This window comes from Carassius gibelio, chromosome B22 (genome assembly GCF_023724105.1).
Source record: "Carassius gibelio isolate Cgi1373 ecotype wild population from Czech Republic chromosome B22, carGib1.2-hapl.c, whole genome shotgun sequence".
Taxonomy (NCBI): Eukaryota; Metazoa; Chordata; class Actinopteri; order Cypriniformes; family Cyprinidae; genus Carassius; species Carassius gibelio.
Window position 1 is genome coordinate 38,893,522 of NC_068417.1, and position 12,500 is coordinate 38,906,021.

Genomic DNA, 12,500 nt, shown 5'->3' on the forward strand with positions numbered 1-12,500 from the left:
TTATTAGTTCCAGTACCTTCAGTTGTTTGTAGTTCTATTTTTCTGTCTTGTCCATTGGTTTTTCCATCTGGTTTTCTCCTTGAAACCACCTTTGCCCAAGTCTCATTCCTGCTTTCAGCATTCCCTTCATTCATATTCCTTTCCATCTCGTCAGCAATATATCCAGATTCTCTGATCCCCATCTCATGTCCATTTGACAGTCCGTGTCCTTTGTCCATTAAATCTGTCATTTTGTTATATGAAACCCCAAACAGTATAAACTGTTTGGGGTTAAAAAAAAACGCTAACTAATATAAACTCAACACAAACAAAAAAACAAACCAACTAATAAAACTAAACCAAACTACAAAATGGAAGAGCCTCTCTCTTCCTACTACTGCCAGCTCACTTCCTGTTGCACTCTAGCGCCCTCAGAATGGTTTGGCCGTAAGCGAAGACTTCTGCAAAGAGAGGGCTATTTAAAGAGCAGCCAATCTAATCGCCAGTACATTATATAAGTAGGAAAGAAAACCCAAAAGCTTAAAACACCTGGTATTCCTAGGCAGTCTCTCATCAAAGTACTAACCAGACCTAAACCTGCTAAGATTCAGAGATCGGGCATTGACTCTATTATTTGGCAAAATTATTATATACTAAGTGAAAAATTTCCAAAAAGCTTACAGCACCTGGTATTCCCAGGCGGTCTCCCATCCAAGTACTAACCAGACCTAAACCTGCTAATATTCAGAGATCGGGCATTGACTCTATTATTTGGCAAATATATTATATACTAAGTGAAAAATGTCCAAAAAGCTTACAGCACCTGGTATTCCCAGGCGGTCTCCCATCCAAGTACTAACCAGACCTAAACCTGCTAAGATTCAGAGATCGGGCATTGACTCTTTTTTTTATTTTTTTATTTTTTATTTTTTTGTTATGGAAGATTATTATATAATTCGTGAAATTTTCCAAAAAGATTAAAGCACCTGGTATTCCCAGGCAGTCTCCCATCCATGTACTAACCAGGCCCAAACTTGCTAATATTCAGAGATCGGGTATTGACTCTATTTTTTGGCAAAATTATTATATACTAAGTGAAAAATGTCCAAAAAGCTTACAGCACCTGGTATTCCCAGGCGGTCTCCCGTCCAAGTACTAACCAGGCCCAAACCTGCTTAGCTTCCGAGATCAGACGAGATCGGGCATAGCCAGGTTGGTATGGCCGTAAGCGAAGACTGCTGCAAAGAGAGGGCTATTTAAAGACCAGCCAATCTAATTGCCAGTACATTATATAAGTAGGAAAGAAAACCCAAAAGATTAAAGCACCTGGTATTCCTAGGCAGTCTCTCATCAAAGTACTAACCAGACCTAAACCTGCTAAGATTCAGAGATCGGGCATTGACTCTTTTTTTTTGTTTTTTTTTTGTTTTTTTTTTTTGTTTTTAATGAAAGATTATTATATAATTCGTGAAATTTTCCAAAAAGATTAAAGCACCTGGTATGCCCAGGCAGTCTCCCATCCATGTACTAACCAGGCCCAAACCTGCTAATATTCAGAGATTGGGCATTGACTCTGTTTTTTGCCAAAATTATTATATACTAAGTGAAAAATGTCCAAAAAGCTTAAAGCACCTGGTATTCCCAGGCGTCTCCCATCCAAGTACTAACCAGGCCCAAACCTGCTTAGCTTCCGAGATCAGACGAGATCGGGCATAGCCAGGTTGGTATGGCCGTAAGCGAAGACTGCTGCAAAGAGAGGACTATTTAAAGACCAGCCAATCTAATCACCAGTACATTATATAAGTAGGAAAGAAAACCCAAAAGATTAAAGCACCTGGTATTCCTAGGCAGTCTCTCATTAAAGTACTAACCAGACCTAAACCTGCTAAGATTCAGAGATCGGGCATTGACTCTATTATTTGGCAAAATTATTATATACTAAGTGAAAAATTTCCAAAAAGCTTACAGCACCTGTTATTCCGAGGCGGTCTCCCATCCAAGTACCAACCAGACCCAAATCTGCTTAGCTTCCGAGATCAGACGAAATAGGGCATAGCCAGGTTGGTATGGCCGTAAGCGAAGACTGCTGCAAAGAGAGGACTATTTAAAGACCGACCAATCTAATCACCAGTACATTATATAAGTAGGAAAGAAAACCCAAAAGCTTAAAGCACCTGGTATTCCTAGGCAGTCTCTCATCAAAGTACTACCCAGACCTAAACCTGCTAAGATTCAGAGATCGGGCATTGACTCTTTTTTTTTTTTAATGAAAGATTATTATATAATTCGTGAAATTTTCCAAAAGATTAAAGCACCTGGTATTCCCAGGCAGTCTCCCACCCATGTACTAACCAGGCCCAAACCTGCTAATATTCAGAGATCGGGCATTGACTCTATTTTTTGGCAAAATTATTATATACTAAGTGAAAAATGTCCAAAAAGCTTACAGCACCTGGTATTCCCAGGCGGTCTCCCATCCAAGTACTAACCTGGCCCAAACCTGCTTAGCTTCCGAGATCAGACGAGATCGGGTATAGCCAGGTTGGTATGGCTGTAAGCGAAGGCTGCTGCAAAGAGAGGGCTATTTAAAGACCAGCCAATCTAATCGCCAGTACATTATATAAGTAGGAAAGAAATCCCAAAAGCTTAAAGCACCTGGTATTCCTAGGCAGTCTCTCATCAAAGTACTAACCAGACCTAAACCTGCTAAGAATCAGAGATCGGGCATTGACTCTATTATTTGGCAAAATTATTATATACTAAGTGAAAAATTTCCAAAAAGCTTACAGCACCTGGTATTCCCAGGCAGTCTCCCATCCATGTACTAACCAGGCCCAAACCTGCTAAGATTCAGAAATCGGGCATTGACTCTTTTTTTTGTTTTTAATGAAAGATTATTATATAATTCGTGAAATTTTCCAAAAAGATTAAAGCACCTGTTATTCCCAGGCGGTCTCCCATCCAAGTACTAACGAGGCCAAACCTGCTTAGCTTCCGAGATCAGACGAAATCGGGCATAGCTTTTTTTTTTTTTTTTATTAAAATTCTTTTACAAAAAATTTCAATTCATTTACAACATTCCAGGGAACTCAATTTTACAATTCCTTAAAACATTTTGTACATTACCTGAGAACATTTTATAAAAAACATCCATTTTCCTTTCCATCTTACAATACACATATAACAGTTGCAAATATTCTTCCTTTCTCTTTTTAAAATATCCCCATATGTCTATTTTACAGTCTTTGTTTCTCACTATGTTTCTTCTTTTCCATATCACATACTTCCCCATTGATATACATAGATTGACCACCTCCTTATTTGTACAATTTTCATTCAGTCCCATTATTATCAACTCATCCCAGTTTGGAATATCTTCCTTTCCTCTTAGTTGATTTATCAAACCTTTTAAAATCTTAAAAAAATATTTCAATTCATCACAATATAAAAACAAATGTAAAAATCCTTCATCCTCTTTTTTTACATACTTTACACAAAGCATTTTGTGTCAAACCAATTTTACATAGTTTCATCTCGGAAAAAACAACTTTATGCCTTATAAAATAATCCAACGCTTCCATTTTTACATCTAAGAACCTCCATTTAACATTCCTCCATATATTATTTTCATCTAACCCAGGAAAATGATCAATCCAAAACTCATTTACTTTTGGTTTTGTGAAAACAGATTCCGTAAAACATGTGTAAAACATCTTCACAGTACAAGAGTTAAAATCATATTCCTTCTTCCCAACTTTAAAAGACACTTCTACTTTCTCTTCCTCTTTTTCCCCACTCTCTATTATTTCAATCCACTCTTTTGGTATTGCTTTCTTTACAACATCATATTGTTTCTTTAAAGTACTGACATTGAAATCCTCTTTTGCTTCTTCTAAAGCATCAATGACAAACTGAAGAGGAAGAAACCCATTTTTATACTCATATAAAATATCTCTTACTCTTTTTATATCTACATCTAGCCACTTTTTAAAAAAACACATCTGTTCCATCTGTAGTAATCTTTGCATTTAAAAACAGAGGTTGATTCAAAATTGTTTCTCTTCCTTGTGGCTTAAAATCAATATGTGGTAAGAAATCCCTCCATGCCTCTAAAACCTCTTTATAAAAATCTGGTATTCCTTTTATCATTCCTTTTTTAACTCTCATCCATAAAATATCATCCCCTATTCTCAAATTTGAACATTTGTTTAAAAAATGTTTCATTATTACTTTCCATTCCTCCATCTTTTCTCTATTTAGATATTTCTTTACAGTTTTCACTCTCATACTCTTCTTCCTCTGCTCAACATCCATTTACCCTAACACTCCTTCTTCTTGAGAACCAATTAAAGTCTTATGTGCAATTCTAGGAGGCTTATTATTCCATAAAAAATCCAACACAATACCCTTTACTCTCTGTTCCACCCACATTGGCATTGCAGTTACAGATAAATTATACCACATCTTAGAGAGCATTAGACTATTAACAATTAAAACTCTTCCTTTCAACTCCAAATCTCTCACTTTCCAAAAAACTAATCTTCTTTTCATTTCTCCCACAATCTCTTCCCATCTTTTATCTCTTGAACTCTTTTCATCTTTCCCCAAATTTACTCCTAAAATCTTAATTTCTTCCTTTTCATTAAAAGCAATGCAAGCTGGTAATGCTGGCGCTTCTCCAAATCTCATAAAAGCAGTTTTTTCCACATTTATCTTTGCACCTGTTGCTTTACAAAATTTCTGCATGAGTTCCATTGCTATTCTAATGCTCTCTAAATCTTCTATTATCAAGGTGGTATCATCCGCGTACTGAAAAATCTTTTGTCCTTCCCTTCCATTTTCAATATTTATACTTTTTATTCTTTGATCCTTTTTAATCATCATTCCTAGAGACTCTGCGACCAAGGAATACAACTGTGCTGACAATGGACAGCCCTGCCTTATGGATCTAGTTATCTTAAAAGCATCCGTTAAAAAACCATTACATTTAATAAAACTCATTGCATCCTTATACAAGATCTTAATCCATTTTCTAAAATTACCCCCAAAACCAAAACGTTTTAAACTCGCAAATAAAAACTCATGCTCCACCCTATCAAACGCTTTTTCAAAATCCATGCTTATCACATATCCACTCTTCTTTTCTTCATCCATATAACTTATCACATCCCTTATGTTGCTAACTGTATCTGATATATCTCTCCCCTGAACTCCATATGCTTGATTTGATAAAATTATCTTAGGTAACACTCTTTTCAGTCTGTTTGCTAAAATTTTTGCTAAAATTTTAAAATCTACATTTAGCATAGTGATTGGTCTGTAGTTTTTTAAATCCTCCCTTTCCCCTTTTCTCTTGAATATTATTTTCACTAGACCCATTTTCATTGCTTGATTAATCTCTCCCTTTTTAAAAATCTCATCATACACTTGTTTTAGTATTTTCAATAATTTATACTTAAAAGCTTTATAAAACTCATTTGTTATTCCATCCATACCTGGACTTTTATTCACTTTTAATTGATTAATAGCTTCTTCTATCTCTTCTATTTTTATCTCCGCATCACACTCATCTTTGTCTTGATTATTAACTGTAGCTGTTATCGTCTCCAATATACAGTCTTTTTCCCCATCATCTATTCCTTGTGTCTTAAACAATTCTTCATGAAAATCTTTTACCTCCTTTAATATTTCTTTTGTTTCTTTTACTTTCCTTCCATCTTTGCATTTTATTTCTTTTATCGTTTCTGCCTTTTTCCTACTTCTTTCCAGATTAAAAAAGAATTTTGTGCATTTTTCTCCCTCCACAGTATATTTTGCCTTACTTCTTATCATTGCACCTCTATACTTTTCCTCCTGTATTTTACTTAAATCCTCTTCTAACAAAACAACCTTCTGCACATCAACGTCCTCTTTACTTAATTCTTCATTTAATTATTTTCTGATATTCCTTTCTTTTTTGTTTCTTAACTCGTTGTAGAAATTTACAATATTTTATTGTAGATTTCTTTATTTCATATTTTACATTATCCCACCATATCCTTTTGTTTTCTACAAACAAACTACTTTCCTTTTCTTTGTCTATAATTTTTTCTATTTCCATTCTATAAGATTCATTTTTTAAAATCTCTGCATTTAAAATCCAAACTCCTGGCCCCCTCTCCATTTTATTAAAATCCATCAAAATAAACACAAAACTATGATCACTTAATGTTGTTTCCTTATAGTACACCTTTTCAATATATTGCTCTAAAAATCTTGTGTTTAACACATAATCAATCCTTGTTTGGCACAAAAAATTCTCTACTAATTGTCTTCTTGAATATTCTCTTCTTTTTTCATTCCTATCCCTCCATATATCAATTAAGTCATTTTCTTCCATTAAAACATTCAGCTCTTTTCTTGCAGTATCTGTTCTATAAACCATTCCTTCTGCCATATATATCCATTTTGCTAAAAACTGTATTGAAATCACCCATTAAAATTACTTTCTTATACTTTAGTGTAAAACTCCTTAAATCATGAAAGAAACTCCTCTTTTCCTTTTCTTCTGTTGGTGCATGTAAGTTGCATAAAACAAAAGTTTCATCCTCACTACTTATTTCTACTGCTAAACATTTTCCATTTCTATCATCAAATACCACATTCCATTTATCCTTCATATACTTATCAATTAAAATTGCTACTCCCCTTCCTTTTCTTCCATCCCCATTATTATATATTTTTTCCCCATTCCATCTTTTTTTAAAATCTTCCATTAATTCATCTTTCCAATTTGTTTCTTGTAATACAATTATATTTTCCTCTTTACACATTTCTTTCATTTTTTTCAAATTTCACCACATTCAACAAACCTCTTGCATTCCAAGATACAATTCTTAAGACCATTAAGGATAATAAATATTTAAAAATATTCATCATTTCATTTTTCTTCCTCTTCCTCCACTATACTTCTTAAAACCTCACATTTCCCTCTAAATGTAGCTTTTTCTTTCATTTTTTCTTTTCTCTTTCTAGCACAGTCAATATTTGGTTTTACCTTCAGTAGACTTCTTCTTTGCATACGAGTGAATTCTCTATCTCTTTTATATCCTTCAGACTTTTGTTTCTCAGTCTCTTTTTCATCTTCCTCTTGTTCACTCTCCTCTTGTTCTTTTTTATGCTCCAGTTCTCTGCCCTTTAATGAAGTCTCCTCTAGTGTCCTTTCTTCTTCCATCATTTGTTCTTCTTTTTCTCTCTGTGTTCCATTTGTCTCCTCTTCCCTTTCAACTTCTGCCTGCTCACCACCATAATTTTTCTCCTCTTCTTCCACTTCTTTATGAATTTGTCTGCACTCTACCTCGGAGTCAGTCTCTTTGTTTGGTCTCTCCTCATTTACCATCCAACATTCACATTTCACAAGAACTTTGTGGCAATCTGGGCATCTCACTGCATCACAGTCCCGTGCAAAATGGCCTTGCTCCTCACATAGGTGACATTTGAAGTCTGGACAGTCTCTTAAGATATGTCCCGGATTCAAACACATACGACAAGTCTTCACCTGTCTGTCATGTATTATCCGGAAAAACTGTGTTCCCTCCGCTGTCTCAAACTTTGTGCTATATGGTAATGAAACCACCTGATCTGGAAACTTAACACGCACAAATCTCGTTCCATCTTCCACTTCAGTGCCTGGATATAGCCTTCTTTTAATTTGTGATGTTGGATGTACGCCCCAATTATCCAATTTATTAAAAATGTCTTTGTCTTCAAGATAAGCCGGTAGATGCATAAACGATACAACATATTCCCTTGTCTGTAGTTTTCTAATTACACAATCCTTTCCTTTAATAGTTATTCCGTCCAGTAGAATGTCACACATGTCCTCATTTCTTAAAGTGATTTCATATTCTCTGCCCAGCCTGGGCCTTACCGCCAAGATATGTCCTCCTCCAATTTTCTCTGTCACCATCTTGATGATATCCTCAGCTTTTCCATCTTGTACTCCCTCTAAATCAATTATCACGGTTGCTTCTTTTGAATATTTTCTTCCTCTTTCATTTCTTCTGTTATGTTCTCCATTGATTCCTTTGTCCACACTTCGTCGTTTGTCCAGTCCTTTGTCAATATCCGTTTGTATTTCACCAGCCATTTCCATGTCGTTTTCCATAAGATCCGTCCTTTAATCCAAGAGATAAATTAAATCAAAAACAAAAACACCCTCCAGACAGCATTAAGCTGCTGGAAGGTGGTTAAAGCAAAACAAACAAACAAAATTATACTTTCAAATCAAAAACTTTAGCAAAACAAAAAATATAAACAAATAAGGGAGAGCCTTCCTCTCCAACTACAGCACAGTACTTCCTGTCTGACTCAATAGCGCCCTCAGGTTGGTATGGCCGTAAGCGAAGACTGCTGCAAAGAGAGGGCTATTTAAAGAGCAGCCAGTCTAATCGCCAGTACATTATATAAGTAGGAAAGAAAACCCAAAAGCATGAAACACCTGGTATTCCTAGGCAGTCTCTCATCAAAGTACTAACCAGACCTAAACTTGCTAAGATTCAGAGATCGGGCATTGACTCTATTATTTGGCAAAATTGTTATATACTATTATATTTTTTTTTTTAATGAAAGATTATTATATAATTCGTGAAATTTTCCAAAAAGATTAAAGCACCTGGTATTCCCAGGCAGTCTCTCATCCATGTACTAACCAGGCCCAAACCTGCTAATATTCAGAGATCGGCATTGACTCTATTTTTTGGCAAAATTATTATATACTAAGTGAAAAATGTCCAAAAAGCTTACAGCACCTGGTATTCCCAGGCGGTCTCCCATCCAAGTACTAACCAGGCCCAAACCTGCTTAGCTTCCGAGATCACACGAGATCGGGCATAGCCAGGTTGGTATGGCCGTAAGCCAAGACTGCTGCAAAGAGAGGGCTATTTAAAGACCAGCCAATCTAATCGCCAGTACATTATATAAGTAGGAAAGAAAAGCCAAAAGCTTAAAGCACCTGGTATTCCTAAGCAGTCTCTCATCAAAGTACTAACCAGACCTAAACCTGCTAAGATTCAGAGATCGGGCATTGACTCTTTTTTTTTTTTTTTTTTTTAAATGAAAGATTATTATATAATTCGTGAAATTTTCCAAAAAGATTAAAGCACCTGGTATTCCCAGGCAGTCTCCCACCGATGTACTAACCAGACCTAAACCTGCTAAGATTCAGAGATCGGGCATTGACTTTTTCTTTTTTTTTTAATGAAAGATTATTATATAATTTGTGAAATTTTCCAAAAGATTAAAGCACCTGGTATTCCCAGGAAGTCTCCCATCCATGTACTAACCAGGCCCAAACCTGCTAATATTCAGAGATCGGGCATTGACTATATTTTTTGGCAAAATTATTATATACTAAGTGAAAAATGTCCAAAAAGCTTACAGCAACTGGTATTCCCAGGCAGTCTCCCATCCAAGTACTAACCAGGCCCAAACCTGCTTAGCTTCTGAGATAAGACGAGATCGGGCATAGCCTTTTTTTTCTTTTTTTTTATTATTATCAAAAGTATCAAAACAAATACAATTTACATTCAAAATAGAGTTTCATATCCATCACATAACTACATAAACACAAGAACTTGTCTGTCCTATCACCAAAAGTTTGCATGTCTACATACATTTATACGTTTAATTGTAATGCCATTTTTCCTTTTTGTTTAGAAATGTATGCTTAAACCTCCTTCGTCATCCACACATACAAGTACACATCCATTAATGAAAACTTTTTCAAACAAATCTTGGCTCAGATATTTCCACATTAGAAAGACATTCTTTCTCATCACTGTTTTAAACAACAGATTAATGTCCACTTTTTTCCTTTCAAAATATGCCAAATTCCTTCTTGTCCAAATTGCATATCTTGCATGACTTAAAATGTAATTACACAAATTAACCTTCCAATCTTTACAATTATTACATTCACCGAATAAAAACATTTTCCTCCACTCATCTCCTTCTATCTCTTTTCCCCAGTCCTCCTTTATCAATCTTTTCAATTTTTCATGAAATATGTCTAGCTCTTTACATTCAAAAAATATATGCATTAACGTTTCTGCATCAGTTTTACATACATCACATTCTCAATTAACATTCTTATTAATTTGATGAATCACCACCTTTGTGTATATTCTATTATGTCTTAATTTAAAGTCCAAGTTTTCACACTCCAGTCCATTATACTTCACACTTAAGTTTTTCCATATTGACTTTACATTAAATCCTGGAAACATTTTTTGCCACACAGCTTCTGATGCAGGCACCTTAATATCCTTTCCCACAAAAACGTTATATATTGTTTTCGCATTCATTTTTATCTTTGGATTAAGAAAAATTGGCTGCTTGTATATTTGATTTATATTTTCACAATCATATTTCACGTCCATTAAAAACTCTGCCCATGCACTAAATACTTCTTGATAAAATAAGGGTATATTTTCAAACATTGGCTTCTTTAAAGCCATGAATACCCCTTCTTCTCCACATCCACTGCTTTTATCCAAAAAGTCTCCCATGAAACCTTTCCATCCATATTGCACTTTATCATATAAATACTTCTTCATTGTTTTCACTCTTATTGTTTTTCTTTTAACCTCTAAATCAATCAACTTTAATCCTCCTCCTGTGTAGTCTGCTATTAATGTATTTTTTGATATTTTAACCCCTTTCCCTCCCCATAAAAAATTATTAAGAACATCCTTGATCTCATTTACCACCCAAACTGGCAAGTCAACTGCACCTAATAGATAATTACATTTGGTAAGCAACAAGGAGTTAAACACTATTACTTTGCCCCTCAGTGTTAATTCTCTTAATTTCCAAAAGCGTAGCACTTGTTTTATTTTGTTTAAAATCCCTGTCCAAGTAGCATCTCTTGCTTCTTTTGCATTAACTCCTATATTCACTCCTAAAATCCTTGTGTATTCTTTTGTGACTTTAAAATTATTTTCACACCCGCTCATATCTATCTCTCCTATACTCATTATTTCAGATTTTTCAATATTAATTTTTGCTCCTGATGCTTTTCCATAAGTTTCAACATGTTTCATTATTCTTTTTATACTTTCCATATCTCTTACAGTAAATGTTGTGTCATCTGCATACTGGTGAATTAAACTCAATCTCCCATGTGGTACTGGAATTCCTCTTATTTCCCTATCTCTCTTTACCAGTGTCGCTAGGGCTCAACTGATATTGAATACAGCATAGCAGACAGCGGACACCCCTGCCTCACTGATCTTTCTAGTGGAAAATGATCTGTTAAAACACCATTTACTTTTACACAACTTTTTGCATTACAATATAATAAATTTATCCACCTCAGAATCCTCTCCCCAAAACCAAAGTCCCTCATTGCTTGTTCCATAAAACAGTGCTCCACCCTATCATTAACCATACTATCCACTACATCCCTTATTGTGCATATGGTATCTGTAATGTCTCTTCCTGGTATACTGTATGCTTGATTTGGCGATATTATACTTCCCACTACTCCTTTTATTCTATTGGCTAAGACTTTTGTCAAAATTTTATAATCAGTTTTTAAAAGACTTAAAGGTCTATAATTCCCCAAATTAAGAGGACTACCTTTATTTTTATATAGAATATTGATTATGCCCAAGCTCATTGATTCTGGTATCTCCCTTCTTTCTTCCATACTCCTGAATACCTTAATCAGTATAGGTGCTAAACTATCTATGAATGTCTTATAGAATTCATGCGTTAAACCATCTGATCCTGGACTTTTATTCGGCTTTGTTTGTCTTATTGCTTCTTTTATTTCTTCAATACATATATCACTGTCACACATAATTCTTTCTACATCAGTTAATCTAGCACTTACTGTATTTAAAACTTCATCCACACATTCTTGTTTTACATTTTCTTTCTTGAAGAGTTTCTTATAAAATAATTCTACCACTTCTATAATTTCTACAAAATCTGTTACCTTTTTCCCTTCTTCATCTTCCAACTTCATTTTGTGCACCTTTCCCCCTCCACCGCATACTGTGCCCTGCTCCTTACTATTGCACCCTCGCACTTTTCCTTTTCAAACAACTCCATTTCTGCTTTTATCCTAAAGAAATGTTCTTTTGAGTACTCAGGGTTGTTTTCTATTTTCTCTGCTTCTTTCTCTAACATATTTCCCATGTCCTCCATTTCCCTCATTCTCATAAAATGCCTCTGCTTTGAGTACCTTATACTTCTTTTTTGTATTTTCCCTTTCATTATTTCCCACCACTCACAGACATTCTCTTCAAATAATGAGTTTTCCATTTCACACTTTATACATCTGTAAATACTTTTCCTGTACTCTTCTTCCTTTAACAAAGATGAATTCAGACACCACATCCCCCCACCTCTTGTTTCCTTATTTCCAGCCATCTTTACTGTCATGGCAGCATGATCACTTACTCCAATAAACTTATATCTCACATTTTTCACATAATGTAATATTTCTCTTTTAACTAAACACAGATCTATTTGAC

At 34.8% G+C, this 12,500-nt stretch overlaps 4 non-coding genes and 1 pseudogene across 4 annotated transcripts; all 5 read right to left on the minus strand.

Moving 5' to 3' along the window:
* Nucleotides 1-1,090: 1,090 nt before the first annotated feature.
* On the minus strand, nt 1,091-1,209 carry LOC127996056 (5S ribosomal RNA). The gene has a single exon (XR_008168976.1). It is a non-coding gene; the product is annotated as a 5S ribosomal RNA (ribosomal RNA).
* Nucleotides 1,210-1,599: 390 nt separating this feature from the next.
* LOC128005849 (5S ribosomal RNA) lies at nt 1,600-1,717 on the minus strand. Its single transcript, XR_008178488.1, has one exon. It is a non-coding gene; the product is annotated as a 5S ribosomal RNA (ribosomal RNA).
* A 221-nt stretch (nt 1,718-1,938) lies between these two features.
* LOC128007187 (uncharacterized) lies at nt 1,939-2,057 on the minus strand (annotated as a pseudogene).
* A 362-nt stretch (nt 2,058-2,419) lies between these two features.
* On the minus strand, nt 2,420-2,538 carry LOC128000194 (5S ribosomal RNA). The gene has a single exon (XR_008172985.1). It is a non-coding gene; the product is annotated as a 5S ribosomal RNA (ribosomal RNA).
* A 6,218-nt stretch (nt 2,539-8,756) lies between these two features.
* LOC127995427 (5S ribosomal RNA) lies at nt 8,757-8,875 on the minus strand. The gene has a single exon (XR_008168376.1). It is a non-coding gene; the product is annotated as a 5S ribosomal RNA (ribosomal RNA).
* Between the last annotated feature and the right edge of the window lie 3,625 nt (nt 8,876-12,500).